Below are 14,073 nucleotides of genomic sequence, written 5' to 3' on the forward strand. Positions count from 1 at the left end.
CGTCTTTAATATAAATTTGAGTTCGGTTTAAGTGTTTTATCATTAAAAGATGTGCTGTTATTCCTCTTAAAATATGGAATGAAAAATTAATCATAACTGTTATAGTTATATATTATATTATATGTATAATATGTAGTTACATGTACATATATATGTATGTATACATGCATGCTTTCCGAGTAATCAGCAAGCACGGCAATGCGATAGGCCAAGTTCTGACTGGCACGCGCAGAGGTTATTTTATATGTGCACGAAACTTTGGAGCGAGATTGAGCGAGTATGAAATTTGGTATGTAAATTCACATAAGTAGTTCAATTACCCCTAAGAAAGTTATGTCAAGCAATTTCTGAGATATGCGATTTTGAAAATCGCTTATTTGTTTTCTTACTGACTCACTAACTCATCAAAGTTATGCGGCACTTCCCATAAAAGTAGAACTTTGAAATTTGGAATGTATGTAAGTAAAAAGCAAGTTAACATAAGGCGGAATGAAGACGATGGTGTTAGCAGCAGTACAAAAACAAAACGCCCCGATGTATGTAAGCTGCCGAACTTTCTGATAGAATTTTTCAGAGATTTTTCTATCGGCCAGCACCTCAAGCTTTCGGTCTCTCGTTTCTTCTTTCTAGTAATACGTCTCTGTTCCTTTTTCAGCTCCTGGTAGCGATCACACATAGCTTGCGTTGCGCCCAATCGCAGCATGGCCCTATAAGCAGTGTTCATTTTATCCGCAGAAGCGTGACATTCCTCCTCTTCCAGTTGCTTCTTCAGGCTCTCTGAAATCCGATTTGTTCTTCGGCGGCAGTACGCAAAGACTAGGAATGTACTTGTTGGGTATTACTCTCTGAGAACCGGATTCAGGGTCGAATGGCGAAAGGTTTTTACTGCACAATCGTATTTTCGATCAGGAGACAATGTGATGTTGCGGACTAGCATGCTTCGGTCCAGACGATGTCAATGAGCCTCAGTTTGCTGCGGTATCTTTGCCTTGCCCCGTCCTTCGCATCTCTTGAAGAGCGGTTATTTCAGCCTTTACTTTTACGAGGACATCAACTAGCCGGATAGAGGCACCTTCTCCATTCCCACCGGACATTCCAGGTGCATGATTCATTTTATTTGCGTTGGCGTCATCCGATACTTTGCTCTTTTGTTCCTTGGGGAAGGATTTTACATGACGGTTTCCAAGCTCGGCGCGAAACCAGATATCGATATTGTAACGTTATTTCTAGATCAGTATCAGCAACCAGCGCCTTTACCTTAAACCTACCTAAAGTAAATATCGATGGTTTTCGAGAAAAGTTACAAATTTTTCATTGTACAATATAATAAACCAAAGCCGAAAATCAACAAATGAAAATAGTTCATTTATCTATAATTAACTTGATTAAATACCGTTTTTAAATTGTTTTTATAATTAATTAATTTTTTTATGAAATAAAGCTATTTATTTATTTAATCTTTGAACATAAATTTCTTGTAGACTATTTCCAACGACTAAAATTTGAATACCAAAGAAATAGAATACAAAGTAATTGAAATGCACTTTTCGGAGATGAAAAGTGTAGGTGGACAGAACCCGAGATTAAATTAAACTCACTTAAGGCTACAAAGCGACGAAAGCGAGAGGACTGATGTTCTTGCTTCCAGAGGTATAAAGTTAGCCAAAAGCAAATATGCCTGATATTCCGAATTGTCTCAACAAACGTGAATGAATATGGATCTTAATTCAGAAACTTTTTGGACCCATTCAAATCTGTTTACATAGATTTTATGACTTTTTGTACAGATATAAGTAGCTTATTCCAAATTGGCGGCCGCCGTAGCCGAATGGGTTGATGCGCGACTACCATTCGGAATTCACAGAGAGAACGTTGGTTCGAATCTTGGTGAAACACCAAAATTAAGAAAAACATTTTTCTAATAGCGGTCGCCCCTCGGCAGGCAATGACAAACATCCGAGTGTATTTCTGCCATGAAAAAGCTCCTCATAAAAATATTTGCCTTTCGGAGTCGGCTTTAAACTGAAGGTCCCTCCATTTGTGGAACAACATCAAGGCGCACACCACAAATAGGATTAGGAGCTCGGCCAAACACCCAAAAAGGGTGTGCGAGTCAATTATATATAAATATATATTCCAAATTGGAACGAATAAAAACCGTATATAATAAATTAAGAATATAAGGGTAAGTATTATGGTTCGCCTCTTTCTCTCAAACCATAATACCGAATAAGCTTTCGCAACAAAACATGCAGTTGTTGCTGCAACTCCGCTATTCTCGGTTTAATTGTCGACATTATTGTAAGAAAATGACAAAGTAATACCCGTAGGATGGCAGTTCCAAATTGGAAAATAATGATAGCCGAACGATAATTCTTTTCAACACTACTCCAAACAATGCAACATAGTCTCGCATAACTTTTGGCTAGGCGAGACAGCACAATAATCGCCATATCTTGCCAGTAAAACGAAGCTCAACATATTTACAAAAATCGCAATAACATTCTTAATAGAGAATAAAAAATACTCCCAGAAGTTTTGTGTATATCTACTTTTCCATCTCCTTTTCGTATGCACAAATTTTATTAGATCTTCCTGCATCACACTAATTATTAGCTACAAAACGCCTGAAATACAATGAAAAAAAATACTAGGTTCTAGCGTAAACTGACCCCCATAGAGTAAAAGCTAAACAGTTAAACATTTTGCTTTGCATTTCAAGAGCCAGGGTTCAGGCTGCTTGGAGGACAACCAAGTTTTTTATATTCCGATTTTTTTAAAATACGAATATACACATTAATTAATTTTATTTACTTATTATTTATTAATCAAACACACAACCATAAGTTATTTTACAGTATTTAAGCTCAATTCTAAAAGTTTAAAAACAACATTAAAACTAAAAGTATTTTAGGGAAAAGGATTGGAGAAGTGGAAATAGTAGGTTGTAAAAGGTGGATATAGGAGGAGAAGAACAAAGAAGCATTAATAGAACCTATATACTCGAATGTAGGTGCATATTAGAAATTTTGTGGGCATTTTAGTTTTAATAAATTATCAAATTTTACACAAAATATTTTTAGGGCAAAAACTAATATGTGATCAGGATGTTTTACATAATACACATACCTGACGATGTTGTTGCAGAGGACATTAAGTTTACCACGACATAGACTATCACAATTGGCATACAATTCACATCCATGCAACAAGGTTGGTAAGATACATAAAGGGTGTTTTTTTAGAGGTTAGGTTTTCAAGTTGGCACTTCTTTTTTCGTAGATGGTCTTTTTGACAGCTGTCACTTGATTTATGCTCAGTTTGGTTTGCCATTTCATAATGAATAGACTTACACCTGAACAACATTTGCAAATCGTGCAAATTTATTACGAAAATAATGGTTCGGTTCGCGCAACGCATCGAAGAAAATTTTGTTCAGCGATGAAGCTCACTTTTGGTTGAACGGGTATGTCAATAAGCAAAATTGTCGCATTTGGAGTGAACATAATCCACAAGACATTGCTGAGACGCCGTTACATCCTCAAAAAGTCACTGTTTGGTGTGCTCTATGGGCAGAGGGAATCAGTGGTCCATATTTCTTTAAAAATGAAGCAGGCCATAATGTTACAGTCAATGAAGAGCGCTATAGAGCCATGATTAATGACTTTTTCGTGCCTGAATTGGACGATGTTGATGTGGACGACCTTTGGTTCCAACAAGACGGCGCTAAATGCCATACAGCCAACGCAACAATCGATTTATTGAAGGAAACTTTTGGTGAGCGCATTATCTCGCGCCGTGGACCTATGGCGTGGCCTCCAAGATCGTGCGATATAACACCGCTGGACTATTTCTTGTGGGGCTATGTGAAGTCGCTTGTCTACGCAGATAAGCCCGAGACGATTGACGTCTTGGAAGAGAATATTCGGCGCGTTATTGCTGACATACGGCCCCAATTGCTGCAAAAAGTGGTCGAAAATTGGGCCTCTCGGCTGGAATTTATTCGAGCCAGCCGCGGCGGCCACTTGCCCGAAATCATTTTTAAAACATAATGGCAAACCCTTATCTTTATAATAAAGCTAAATTCTTCGCCATAACATTAAATTATATGCGTTTTATTTCATCTTGAAAACCTAATCTCTAAAAAAAAACACCCTATATTATATATCTTTTAGCTTAAAGCAGTCGTATTTTCATTGGAGCAAAGTGCTGAATAGCCCATAATGAATGGAGTATACCGTAGACCTGACCTGTAGATATATGGCAGTGTCAACAAATTTTATAACAGAGCTGTCCAATTTCACTTCACTGTAGTAATCGAGTTTGTAAATAACGATACACTGAGCCGTATGCTGCAAACAGTGGCCGACGTATCGTAGTCCTTTACCGCAGCCCTTAGAGAGCACACAATTGAGCAAAACTCATCCCGTGGAGAATAACTGTGTTCTTTTAGTTACATATCAACACATACCATCGGTTTGTTGTTTTTTTTATGAGGAGGAAGCATCGAAAGCCTTACCACGTCAGTGTGGGACTTTAACCCGAGCCAAACCTTCTACCGTCAAAATACCGATCGGCCCGTACTACCGTCAAATATTTCATTGGGAGGCGGTTTGAGCGTTGCACTCAACGTCAGTTACTGTTCTGATACAAAATGTCACAAGCTGCATCTGCCTATTACCACCACTGTTAAGTCATATTTGAAGAGAACCACCCCCTCCCCCCATGTCCATGTTTGTTACCATAGAAAAGTTAGTTTCTAATAGTGGTATCGTCAGTTTACCTGCGTTTTCATCTCTGAATAGGTTTGCTGCTTCACTTCTTATTTGGTGTTCGCGCATCCTCCTTGCTATGTCGGAGTTGCTGCATTATTTCGACAGCCATGTGTTGGACTTTGCTCTAATAGTGCCTGGCATCAGAAGGCTGTCTTCCAGTTAGCCCTTGCTCTTCTGAAGCGGCTACGCGTGAGAAGCACATGTTCTGCGTCCTCCTCAATTGCAGGTGTGCACTGCTTGTGGTATGGACTTTCTTCGTGTCCAAAGCGGTAAAGGTACGCCTTAAAGCAGCCATGACTGGTTAGAATTTGGAAGAGATAGAAGTCTACTTTTCCGTGCTTTCTCTGGAGCCAAGAATCAACGTTGGGGACGGTGGGTCCTCTTGCCTTTATTTGCACTGTCACACCGCGTCTGCCACTGGTCCATGCAGCGGTGGTTTATGGATTTTCTCAGTGCCAGCTGGTCGCATTGGGCTGGGTTGTTCCTCATACGTCTCATTTTGTACCTCTTCTGCGCTATCAAGTTGAGTGGGCATAGACCAGCTATGATGAGCGCCGCATCTTTTGAGACTGTTCTGAAGGCGGAGCAGACTCTAGGAACACACAAGCGGTATGTCCAGTTACTACTTCCTACGTTAGAAGCGTGTTGGAATGCATCGCGCCAAACTGTCGCGCCATATGAAAGGATAGACCTCACTACTCCAGCCAGGACCTGTCTTGCCTGCTGTCTTGGTCCTACAGTTTTCGCCATTATTCTAACCAGGACTGCTGTCGCAGTCGCAGCTTTGTTGCTAGCGTACTTCAAGTGCTCTGGGAAGCTAATTCGGTGGTCTACCAAGACGCCTAAGTATTTTACGTATGGCTTTGACTCGATAATGCTGTCCCCAACTTTAATCTTGACCTTTTCAACTCTCTTTCGGCTGCTGATGAGTACGGCTTCTGTTTTATGCGTAGCTAGCTTTAAACCGTTCGCGTCTAGCCATCATTGAGCCGTGCCTATAGCGTGTTGCGCGATATTTACAATTCCCGCGAGCATTTTCGCGGTTACAACGATTGATATATCATCCGCGCAGCCAACGAATGATGCTCTCTTGTGTACCTTTAGCCGCAAAATGCCGTCGTACATAATGTTCCACAGGAGAGACCCTAGTACGGATCCTTGTGGCACACCAGCTCTGACTTTGTAGTCAACGATTCCGGCGTCGCTGTCGTAACGTAACACCTTATCAGACGGATATGATATGCTGTAGATAGGTAGGCACTTACATCTCGCGGAGGGCGTGTAGTATGTCTATCCATCTGGCACTGTTGACATCTAATGTTACTACCAGGCAATATTCTGTTGCGCCACCTAACCATCGCTTGCCTTCGCGTCTGTGGTAGATCGCTTCCTCCTAAAGCCAAACTGGTAGCTTGACAGCTGTCCATCTACGTATGTTTCCAGCCGGTTTTTAATCACAATCTCAAACATCTAACCAATGGAGTGCAGCATGCACAGTAGACGGTATTCATTTGGAGAGCAAGCACCTGGCTTTTTTGGTACAAGTACCAATTTTTGTTATTTCCAGATATTTGGAAAGACACCTTCTTGCAGGTACACATTAAAAACTCTCTCAAACAAGCATGGGTTTTGCGACACTGCTTTTTTCAACGCAATGTTTGGAACTCCATCTGGCCCGGGCCCTTTTCGAGGCGATAATTTGTACTTAGTTTGATCACTTCGTCTGAATTTACCGCCGGGATGTTGGTGGTTGGTTCGCTACCTAACGTTCTAACAAAGTCAGGCTGCGAAGGGAAGAGTTCTCGTACAATCTGGTCCAAGAGAGTCGCTCATGTTGGTTGTACCGTCTGCCTAATCTTGTTCCGCACTATTTTGTAGGCCAAGCCCAATGTGTTATTACTGACGTCGTCACATAGCTCTTTGAACATATTGCGCTTGCTATCGCGAATGGCCTGTTTAAACGCTTTACGCTTAGCTTTGTAGTTGAGCCTGAGTTCTATGGGGTTGGTTGCATTCCGTGAGCGCTGACATAGCCTTCTGGGCCGATTGCATTGTGCTCGCAACTCCGCAATCTCGTCGTTCCACCAGTATGCTGGTTTACGTGTTTGGCGTTTTCCTTGTCGGACCAAAGCGGTGTCGTATGCTTTGGTGATAGCTGACCTTATCCCCGACGTTGCAGTCTCAACCGTAAATATCACCTCGGTGTCGTCGAAAGCTATCTCAAAAAACTTCTCGTCGAAGCTTTTCGTTTTCCACCCGTTCTGCCTACTTGAGCTTTTTCGATGGCAATGACTATTTCCCTATGATCGTATGTGTGTAGCAGTCGCTGATGTACCATCTTGTAGCTCTACATAGTCCCCTGCTTATGAACGAAAGGTCTATGATGGAACTAGTATCATTTTTGTTAAATGTGTTCTTTGTGCCACAAGCGCTGCTAGTGCATTTAAGAGCTCCCTGCCTTTCGGGTTCATTCTTTTACATCCCCACTCTGTTGCCTACGCATTGAAGTCACCTGCTGTGAGTGCCGCGCTTCTTTGCTTATCGTCATTAACCAGTTCATCCATGCATGTCTAATGCTTTCTGATGCTGCCTCTCTATTGCACTCACAAAGTCTTTTATTGGAATGTTGATATGCCTCTGCATTTCCATCATACTAATGAGCTCTTTTATTTTTTCTCCCATCACACGTCGCGGCTCCTCGTTTGAGTCTCGCTTTGTCGCTTGCTCCCTTTCCTCTTCCTTCTGCTGTTGCGAGTCGCTTTTTTCCATGTCTGAAGTTTTATGTTCGCATTGGTGTTTTTAAGCGTGCTTTTGCTCAGGAGTGAGTATTTGTGTTTTTCACAGTTGAGCGTCTCAAAAACGGATTGATCCTATCGCTCTTTTCCTTCGATTCTTCGCATATGCCCGGAGACTTATTCGGCATGCTGTTGGGTGGTTTGCTAATACCTGTGCGAGTCAGATGTCATTCACCTCTTACCGTAGCTGTCTGACAGATGTGCAGATGATAATCAGCTATTCTCTCTCTTCCCATCAACCCTTTGCACCGTTCGCTAAATATCTTCTTAATTTATAAATATACATGTATATGCCTATGAATATTTTTTCTTTTATTATTATTACTTTTTTTGTGTGACTAGAAAAAAAGGAAAGATATGCAATTGTCTGAGCAGATGTGCTTATAATAAGCAACTGTACTCTCTCATCGGTTTGTTTTTGTATGTGTTTGGTGGTATCTATACAATGTTGCCATTGATATTTTTGCTTACACACTTTTTCACACATCCGCGTTGTCAGTTACAATTTTTCATTCTTTAATAAACTACAGCCAAAAACCAAGAAATACAATTAGTTCAATTCTCTATAATCAACATTATTCAACATTGTTTTTAAGTTAGTTTAACGAAACTTTTATTTTTTCAAAGTTTATTTTGTAAATGATTTCGAAATATACTGCTTGGCAACACAGTGTGGTGGGAGAGCAATCAGCTGATACGGTTCTACGGGAATTTTCAAAAATCCGTGGATAAAATCTACGATACTACGATACGGAAGGGAAGTAATTTCTCATTTACATGGGGCTCTCATTTGTTTGATCGTAACAGGTGACAGGGGACTGTGTTACCGTAGTCCCTTACCGCAGCCCCTAGAGAGCACATAGTTGAGCAAAACTCATCCCATAGAGAACAACTGCGTTCTTTTAATTACATATTTACACAATACATCGGTTTGTGTGTGTATGTGTTTGGTTGTATCTACACAATGTTGCTAATTATATTTTTGCTTACACACTTTTTCACACATCCGCGTTATCAGTTAAAATTTTTCATTGTTTAATAAACCAAAGCCAAAAACCAACAAATGCAAATAGTTCATTTATCTATAATTAACATTATTCAACGTTGTTTTTAAGTTATTTTGACAAAAATTAAAATTTTTTCAAGTTTATTTTGTAAATGGTTTCGAAATGTACTGTTTGGCAACACTGTGTGTGGAGAGAGCAATTTCCAAATATCCTGCGAGAAAATCTACGATAGTACGATACGGAAGGGAAGTAATTTTTCATTTATATGGGGCTCTCAGTAGTTTGATCGTAACAGCTGACAGGGGACTACGTTTACGGCGGTGACTGTTTCCAGCACGAGACTTCTCTATGAATTTACGTTCTCTTAATTAAGTTCAACAAGCTACTAAGTTTCAAAGCTAAATGCTCGTGATTGACAGTGTCGAAAGCTTTAGAATAACCCAGAAATACGCGATCATTGTCAATGTTGGGTGTGATGTCATTCGATACCCTAAGTAGCGCCGTTATACAGATTTGGTTGGATGTAAAACCAGATTGATACCGATTAACCAGCAAATTTCGCCTCAGAAAAAAATTTAACTCGGCATGCATTATGCGCTCAAGTAAATTGGACAAAAAAGGTAAAAGTAATCGCAATACGATGGCTCTAAAGTCCCACTTCCAACAGTGAGGAAAAACAAACGTGGTTAAAATGCTGTTTAAGACATACCTAAGATACATAAGGTAAAATTTCAGGCAATAAAGATTAAAAAAATTTAGGATGAATGCCAATCACATTAGGTTTCACAAGGATTTCACAACTACACAGTCATCTATACGACGAGGGTTCAATAAGAACCCGGGTTAGAAATAAAGACACCCCTTTTACAAACAATTTTTTTTTATTTTTTAACATAATGCCCTTTTAGAAAGATACACTTCTCCCAACGCTGCAGCCATTTTTTCACCCCTCCAAAAAATTGGACTTGTCGAACTCTCTGAAATACGCCCCTGTCTCGGCGATGACTTCCTCGTTTGAACTAAATTTTTATCCGCAAGCCATTTCTTCATGTTGGGGAACAAAGAAGTCGCAGGGAGCCAGATCGGGTGAATACGGGGAGTGCGGCAGCAATTTATAACACAATTCATACAGTTAGGCGGATGAATGTGCTGGTACGTTATCGTGGTGAAAAAGCATCTTCTTTTTCGCCAAGTGCGGCCATGCCTCCTTCAAGTTTTTGTGAAAGTGGTCCAATAACTCCCTGTAGTATTGTCCAGAGATTGTTCTTCCTTTTTCTAAAAAATCTGTGAGGATGACGCCGTTCGCATCCCAAAAATCGTTGCCATGGCCTTTCCGGCCGATGGGACTGTCTTCGCCTTCTTTGGAGCAGATTCACCAGGTGAAATCCATTGTTTTGATAGTTGCTTAGTTTCTGGTGAGTAATGATGAGTCCAGGTTTCATCAACGGTGACAACTCGATGCAAAAATTCTTTCGGATCTCGCTCTCTCTCTCTCGTTGCTCTAAACACTGCTTCGAAGTTAACAGTCGCATCCGCTTGTTGTCCACCGTGAGCAATCGCGGCACCCATCGGTGCCGTTCCGGCCGACACACCTATGGCCTCTGTTACTTCGTGTACTTTCGTTCGTCGGTCAGCGAGAAATATGTCGTGGACGTTTTGAATGATTTGCTCGGTAACCACGTCTGCGGGCGTAGTGGTCGCTCCTCATCGAAAACGGAATTTCGCCCACGTTTAAATTCGTTGAATCAATATCTAAATGTGGTCATAGATAGCGATGCGTCTCCATAGACAGCATCCAACTTTGCCTTCATCTCCTTGCTTTTTTCCATCCAAAACAAAAAGCGAATTACCGAACGAGATTGCTCTTTTTCCATTTCTGCAAAAATCGCGAAATACGTCTTACTCAAATAGCTGCCAAATCCAAACTAATCTATCAATTAGCTTGAAATTTGTTTTGCCGTCCTTTGATAGATTGCAGCACACAATGCTAACCCCAACTTCCCTCAGGAACGCCCTGTCATCAAACACGGGTACTTATTGAACCGCTCTCGTATTAGAGAAGGCATTGTCGCGCTCTCCTTCAGTTCCCACCCATTGTTCAGTACGCCTAGTTGAATGGCTGTAGCTTTAGGCCCATTAGGGTGATCACACAAATTCACAAAATACTGTGTGTTGTAGCACAAAGTGCAACTCCCGTGGGAACTAGCAATTAGACTATATTATGTCCTCTGGACTGCTAATACTATACATAATGTATTTAACAGATCTTCTTTTCCATCAAGTGCCGGTTCTAACCTTAACCAACGAAGTTGTAGTGGAACACGTCAATGGATGGCTGGTCTTAGAACGGATATCTCTATTTTTCAAGTTTCAAAAGGTTAGAATCCCAGAAAGGCGGACTGTGAAAAGTTTGGAATGGTTCTTGAAGCGAGAATACCATATCTCCATAAACTCAAAAATCTCAAATAAATTGAAGAGGCGAGTACATTGCGGAAGCGAGTATTTTGATTGGTTATTTTGATGAAGTATGTCAGCTAAGAGGAATTAGGCAGGTAAAACCGCTTCCATGAGGTAATGCCGACCTTAACAAACATCGGAAACTCTTATGGAGAACTATTACCTGTGCAGTAATATTAACAACATAAAAAGGCTGTGCAAGGTATTTCAAAAGACCAAACGGTTAGGGTGGATTCTCTCTCTTCTATAGCATCACGGGTGGGGACTGAGATGTCGGTATCTTTTGATGATTTTAAGTCACTGGGCCTGGATGGTGTGTATCCGAAAATGCATAAGTGTGGAGTAGACAAGTTTATGTGAGCTTTTATAAGAATTTTTCTGGCTCATCTGCAGCTTGGCCATGTTTCCACTATTTGGAGGAAAGGGAAGGGGAAGGCTAACTAAGTGTACGGGGTGGACGAAACAACTGTAAAAGACTGATTTTCCTGCTAGCTTGCTAACTTTAGGGAAGAATATCAGCCATTGTACTATGGCCAAACAACATTGTTTCATAAACGTGGAAAATAAAACTAATGATTCAATCCAGTGCTTACAGGCGTGAACCTAATAGTACGTTCACATATGCAGCGATTAGCAATAAATCCAGCAAATTAATCTACCCGTTCACATATGGCTGATTCGCTCTAAAATTGACATGAGTAGACCAAAGCGTGTATGGACACTCGTATGGAATGGAGAGTATATCAGCTTTTTTTATTAAAAAAAAAAAACAAGTATCCTCTGGGTAGCTTCCGAACACCCGTTCGTGATTGAGCTAACGTGAGAAGGCGAAGCATTCCAGGATAGCTGGTTGTGCGCTGGATTTGGGACCACCTAAAAATCTCCCACAGTGAAAAGATATACAAAGCTTCGGATGAGAACTTCCTATACTGATGACGACCCCTGCAAACTAAATGAGGAATACGATTTGAGGGCATGCACCTGGCTGACATCACTGCTATTCAAGAAGTGCGATGGACGGACAAGAAAAACATAGGACCTTCCGACGTCTACTTCAACTGCTATGTAATAATAATATCGCAGACGATGGAACGATGTATGAGCTTTACGACGACATAGACATAGCTCAGCGAATAAAGATCCAGCGGCTACGTTGGCTGGGTCATGTCGTCCGAACGGATACAAACGCTCCGGCTTTGAAAGTATTCGATGCGGTACCAGCTGGTGGTAGCAGAGCATAAGAAGATTCACCAAGCCACCTGGCTGTCTCCTGATCGAAAAATACGAAACCAGATCGATCATGTTGTGAGAGATGGAAGACACGCTTCTAGTGTGTTAGATGTACGTACGATCCGAGGACCCAACATCGACTCGGATTACTACCTTGTTGCAGCCAAACTGCGCACACGCCTGTGTGCAGCAAAAAACGTGCGTCTACCTACGCAATGAATGTTCGACATCGAAAAACTGCAATCACAACAGACAGCCAGAAGATTCGCCACTCGACTCTCGCTCCTGCTCAGAGAGTACTGCCCAACAAACCAGCATGCACGAACAATGGAGCAACATTTCTCGTTGTCTACGTACCGCCGCCGAAGAAGAAATCGGATTCCGGCGAGCCCGAACAAACAATTGGTACGACGAGGAATGTCATGCTGCCGCAGAAAGAAAGGATGCCGCCTGTAGAGCCACGCTGCGATCGGGCGCAACGCGAGCCATGTGGGATCGTTACTGAGCGCTAAAAAATGAAGAGAGACGGATTATCCGACAGAAGAAACGAGAGGTCGAAATACGTGAGTGCGAGGAGCTTGAGATGCTGGCCAATAGGAACACCGCCCGAAAATTCTACCAGAAAGTTCGGCGGCTTACAGAAGGTTTTAAGACCGGCGCGTTTTCCTGTAAGAACAAAGACGGCGATCTGGTGACTGACGTACAGAACAATCTTAAATTAAGGAGGGAACACTTCTCGAACCTATTAAACAGTGACAGCTGCACATGTCACAGAGAATGTGAAGATCCCGATACCCCAATCGTCGACGACGGAATTGTCGTTCCGCTACCCGATCATGGCGAGGTGAGAATAGAGACAACGCGGCTTCAGAACAACAAAGCCGCGGGCGCTGACGGACTACCGGCTGAGTTATTCAAACATGGCGGCGAGGAGCTGGTAAGGTGCATGCATCGGCTTCTATGCAAAATATGGTCGGATGAAAGCATGCCTGCCGACCGGGACTTAAATGTGGTCTGCCCCATCCATAAGAAGGGGGATCCTGCAATTTGTGCTAATTACCGCGGGACTAGTCTCCTTAATATCGCCTAGGTTCTAGAGAGCGTATTGTGTGAAAGGCTGAAGCCGACCATCAACCAACTGATTGGACCTTATCAGTGTGGCTTTAGACCTGGAAAGTCTACCATTGACCAAATATTTATAATACGCCAAATCTTGGAAAAGACTCATTAAAGGAGAATCGACAGATACCATCTTTTCGTCGATTTCAAAATTGCATTCGACAGTACGAAGAGGAGTTATCTCTATGCCGCGATGTCTGAATTTGGTATACCTACAAAACTAATACGGCTTTGCAAGATGACGTGGCTCAACACCACCAGCGCCGTCAGAATTGTTAGGGACCTCCCCGAACCGTTTGATACCAAACGAGGTTTCAGATAGGGTGACTCGCTGTCGTGTGACTTCTTTAACCTGATGTTGGAGAGTATCGTACGAGCCGCAGAACTTAATTGCTCAGGCACCATTTTTTATAAGAGCGTACAATTGCTGGCGTGTGCCGGTGATATTGACATCATCGGCCTTGACAACCGCGCTGTTAGTTCTGCCTTCTCCAAACTGGATAAAGAGGCAAAGCGAATGGGTCCGGTGGTAAGCGAGGACAAAACGAAGTACCTCCTGTCTTCAAACAAACAGTCGGCGCACTCGCGTATCGGCACTCACGTCACTGTTGACAGTTATAGTTTCGAGGTTGTAAAGAACTCCATTTATTTAGGAACCAGCATTAACACCGATAACAATGTCAGCCTTGA

At 41.9% G+C, this 14,073-nt stretch overlaps 1 protein-coding gene across 4 annotated transcripts in view; it reads left to right on the plus strand.

Moving 5' to 3' along the window:
- Window positions 1-14,073, plus strand: part of LOC129250857 (inactive rhomboid protein 1-like) — an 86,138-nt gene that overhangs the window by 17,159 nt on the left and 54,906 nt on the right. Inside the window, exon 1 of one of the 4 annotated variants that reach the window (XM_054890462.1) lies at window positions 3,165-3,213. The exons of the other annotated variants lie outside the window; for them this stretch is intronic. The gene's annotated coding sequence lies outside the window, so the exon portion shown is untranslated. Of the gene's footprint in view, window positions 1-3,164; window positions 3,214-14,073 lie in introns of those variants that run through there. 4 annotated transcript variants of the gene reach the window in all.

Source organism: Anastrepha obliqua, chromosome 6 (genome assembly GCF_027943255.1).
Source record: "Anastrepha obliqua isolate idAnaObli1 chromosome 6, idAnaObli1_1.0, whole genome shotgun sequence".
Lineage (NCBI taxonomy): Eukaryota > Metazoa > Arthropoda > Insecta > Diptera > Tephritidae > Anastrepha > Anastrepha obliqua.